Consider the following 4683-nt stretch of genomic DNA (forward strand, 5'->3'; position numbering starts at 1 on the left):
GAACGTTTAACATTTATAGAAGACTGTAAACTTTATGTTCCTTAATATTGCAAGTTCCATGTGTTAATTTCAGCTCCTCGTTTCAGACCCCTCCAGCGAGCTATACCTGGGACTTAGAGGTGACCGAGGCAGTCTCCTGTCCCGACGGCTCAGGGTCCGCCAGGGACGCATACCTGGCTCAGACATTGGCAACGTTGCGTGATCCGTGCTGGGACCCGCAGAGGAGGCAGCTGGCCCCGGCAGAGGCTGGCAGGAATCTGCCGCGTAGTTAAGGAAGGGTATCTGGAGAAAGCTACGTAGATCTAAGCTGAAACTGGAGACTGGGCAGGAGTTACCAGGCAGAGGGCAGGGGTAGAAAGTGAGAAAGTTCCAGGCAGAGGGGACACCGTGGACGAGGGCCAGAGGCTAGAAAGATTAGGGCGGCTTGAATGTGTTTGGAGCCAGTGGTCAGTGGTCAGCTGTGGGCTGCAGAGGGGGCAGGATCTGGAGGAGTCGTGCCCTCGAGGCAAGGGGGTCTCAACGGTAGCCCCACACGTGTGGACATCAGACTGTAGCCATGGCATCTGTCCCTGAGCCCTGATTACTGAGCCACCTCTGGATGACCGGTCTTCTGGCTCCTGGGTACAGCTGGGCTACCCCTACCGCCCCTTATCCTACTTTGTGGTTTTTTCTAGCGCTCATGGCCATCTGCCAAATGTGCATCGACTCTTGTCTGCCTTCCCCTTCCAGAGTGGAGGTCCGTGAGAGCAGGACCTTCACGCATCTCACCAGAGATGTTGGCACACAGAAAGCACCCACAAAATATTGTGCCTGGGGCGGGGGGCTCAGCCGGTTAAGCGTCCGATGTTGGCTCGGGTCACGATCTCACAGTTCGTGAGCGCAAGCCCCGCGTCGGGTTCTCTGCTGACAGCTCGGAGCCTGGAGCCTGCTTTGGATTCTGTGTCTCCCTCTCTCTCTACCCCTCCCCTGCTTGTACTCTGTCTCAAAGAAAAAAAGAAAGCACCCATAAAATATTTATTGAACAAATGAGTGAGTGAATGAATGATACAAATAGGCTATGGAGGCACCAAGTATAGTTCTCCCTAATGACAAAGCTGGTGTCCTTGCTGGGTGGGAGACGGAGAGCCGGAAGAATGGCGGGGGGCGGGGGTAGGGGTCCTACTTACAGACTGGTTTATCTCCAGCAGCTTATTACCTCTTCCTCTGGCTCTGAGTTGTGACCTACAGGTCTGAGGGTACAGGTCCTGGGCGGGTTCATCCACTTTTGTAAAAAAAATTGAGGAAAAATTCACATAACATAAAATCTACCACACTAGCCATTTTAAGGCCTTCAATTCCATGGCCTTTAGTACCTTCATAATGTTGTGCAACCATCGCCCCTGGCTGGTTTCAGAACGTTTTCGTCATCCTAAAAAGAAACCCTAGTCCCCATTGGGCGTTCGGGGCCCGCTCCCTCCTCCCCCAGCTCCCGGAAGCCACTAGTCTTCCCGTCTCTCTGCATGTGCCTCTTCTGGACATTTCGAGCAGGCGGAATCGCACAGCACTCGGCCTGCCGTGTCTGGCCCCGTTCCCTTAGCGTGAGGTTTCAAAGGTCAGCCGTGGCGGGGTGCGTGTCACAAGTTGGTTCCCTTTTGTGGTTGAATGAGAGGCCTCTGTGTAGATACACCGCACTGTTTTATCCATCCGCCACTTGATGGACCTTTGGGTTGTTTCCGTCTCTTGGCTGTTGTGAAACTTTTTTTTTTTTTTTTAATTTTTTTTTTCAACGTTTATTTATTTTTTTTTTGGGGCCAGAGAGAGACAGAGCATGAACGGGGGAGGGGCAGAGAGAGAAGGAGACACAGAATCGCAAACAGGCTCCAGGCTCTGAGCCATCAGCCCAGAGCCTGACGCGGGGCTCGAACTCACGGACCGCGAGATCGTGACCTGGCTGAAGTCGGACGCTTAACCGACTGCGCCACCCAGGCGCCCCTGTTGTGAAACTTTAAGGCGCCGAATTAATGGTGTTCGTTATCAAAGTGTAAACCTTAGAGAAGGACGCATACACAGGGAAGGGAGGCTTCCGGGAGGCCCAAGCCCGTCCGTCCACCCTGGGCTTCTGCTCCTCGCCGCTGCTAACACCCCAGAGGCCGCAGATGTTCCCAGCCCCTTGATCAGCTCCCAGCTGAGACACTGCCATCTCCGGAAGTCATCCCTGCTTCCCACGGGTGAGTCCTGAGGTTCCTAGCCCCGTCCTCAGCCCAAACCCCGGTGCCAGTGTGTCTCCCCTACAAGACCACGGGCTCCCCAGGGCCGGGGCCATGTGGGGCCTGGTGTTCAGAAAGTGCTTTGCTGCTGGGCACCTGGGTGGCTCGTTAAGCATCTGACGTTTGGCTCAGGTCATGAGCTCATGGTTCATGAGTTCGAGTCCCACATCCGGTGAGCATGAGCCCTGCTTCTCTCCCTCTCTCTCTTTCCCTCTACCTCTTCCTCTCCTGAGATTCTCTCTCTCTCTCTCCTCCCTCTCTCTCTCTCTCTCTCTCTCTCTCTCCAAAAAAAAAAAGAAAAGAAAAGAAAAAAGAAAGCACTTTACTGAAGCTGAACATTTGTGGGATATGCAGGTCAGAGACAGGTTGCCATAGAAACTCAGTTTTTGGATGTCTAGGACTGGGACCCGTCTGTCTGATGCAGCCAGCCTTCTCTCAACACCCCCAGGGACAGACTGGTTGCCTATGGCATCATGCCAGCCAGACCCTCCCCCAGGCAGCCTCCTCCGCGGGATGACCATTGGCCTACCTGGCCCTGTAGCCTCAGATCAAGTATGTCCTAGATCTCAGGCCTCGGAGGGAGTGGTCACCAGTTCCCACGCAGGCCTCTATGCTCCCCATGTGCCCTCTAACTGGAAAAGTTCTGGAAAACTGGAAAAGAAAATGGGGACTCTGGGTCTTGGAGGGCCACCAACACCCCGTCCCCAATTTGCCTCGTTTTCTTGTGGCCACAGAGGAAGGGGGCTCCTTGCCTGCCGCTTCCGCCCCTGCTCCTGCCTCCTCTCCGAATCCCCTCCACCAGCTGTGCCATCCTCCCGCCTGCATTCCCAACCCGCTGGTTCCCTTGCTGCAACCAGGTCCCTACTTCCCTGCCCGCTTCCCCTCTGCCCGCTTCCCAGTGGCCGCTGGGGTCCTGCACCCACTCCATCTAGCTTCTCCTAACACCTCCATTCCTCAGACACTGCTCCCACCTCAGCCTCCACTTGGGCTCAGACCCAAAGCTCACTTCCTGGTCCTTCTGCGCCGAGTCTCTTCCCTTACTCGTTAGAGAGCCGTGCAAGGCCGCTCCCCTCCCTCTACTGGGCCCCTACACCACCTGGTCCCCCTTCCTTCCTGCCTGTGGGCTTCCCTAGCGCCTTCCCCGCCCTCTCCTCCTGCCCCCACCGTGCTCTTTCCCATAGCTTTGTCCCAGACCTGGCATCTGGCTCCAGCCCAGACGCCCCTCCAGGCCACCCAGCCTTCCCACTCCGTCCGCCTCCCTCCTAGTCCAGACTGAGGGCCGCTGGGGGCGGCCGGAACTTAGCCAGATGTGAACAACAAGGCTTCGTATCATCTAGAGTTCTGCCCCTCTGACACAGCTCGGGCTGGGCGAGCAGACACCCACTCACTGCCTCCCCTATGCCACAGGGGGGCTCTGGTTCGTCCCTGCCTGGGGGCGGCCTCTGGCCCCTTCTTCCCCAAGGGAGGAATACGAGAGGTGCCAGCCGTTGCTGTGGGCCCGGACTCTGCCCCTTTGCCCTGATAACCCACGGATGTCCTCCTTCCCCCTGCATGGAATGATTTTCCGCCCACATTCTCTCTAGCTGCTCGGGTGGGGTCCAGGCATCCCCCCACCACCAGCCTTCCCCTCCTCCACCAGCCCCTCAGTCTAATTGTGTATGCTCCCCCCATCCTCCACCCCCTGTTGGCCCCCCCCCCAACCCATGGCACAGGTGCTCTTGGTGGTCTGACCCCTCCTTGTGTTGGGTTAGGGTTAGGGTTAGGGTCCTGCATGGCTGGGGGCAGGGGTGCATCTATCTGGGTTTGTGAGCCCCAAAGGCCAGCCTCACTGCCTGGCTTCTCCACCCACTGGCCTGGGTCCTGTAACCCCCTAACCCCGGGTGGGGGTCGTTTCCTCCTCTGCCGAAAGAGGGTGACAGTCCCCACACCGTGCTGTCGGGAAGCCATGTGGCCCCTGGGTCCTCACAGAGCCCCCGAAACTCCAGGCCCACGGAGCCTCTTCTGGTGCCCTACCCGCTTGCCTGCGTCCCCCAAACACACACAGCCCCTCCGGTCCGCACTGCGGTTTCTAGAAAGTCCTGACTGTAGGGTTTAGGCTTGTGGGAGGAGGTGTGGGGAGGTTTCAGGGAAGACGGGCTTTGTTCGGGCTTGGATGCTGTCCAGAAGTGGGCATCTCAGTCGATCTCACCTCAAAGGCGGGAAAGACTCCACTGAGCCCTATGCGTGTGGTGACTTGGTAGAGCAGCCACAGGAAATGAATGCAGCCAGGCTGGGGGTGTTGGCCATTTCTGCGGTTCGCACGGTGACCTTGTCTTAGCCCAGGACGAGGATGAAACGGATTGCTTTGGGTTTTGCTTCATCCCCGGCCCAGCGGGGGCTGGTCTGATACCCGTGATCTGGAAAATCATTTGTGTTTGCAGGAGAAGCCCTTGGCGGT

Source organism: Lynx rufus, unplaced genomic scaffold (assembly GCF_022079265.1).
Source record: "Lynx rufus isolate CCGP_SWC_20201006 ecotype Redwood Valley unplaced genomic scaffold, mLynRuf1.p SCAF_3, whole genome shotgun sequence".
Taxonomy (NCBI): domain Eukaryota; kingdom Metazoa; phylum Chordata; class Mammalia; order Carnivora; family Felidae; genus Lynx; species Lynx rufus.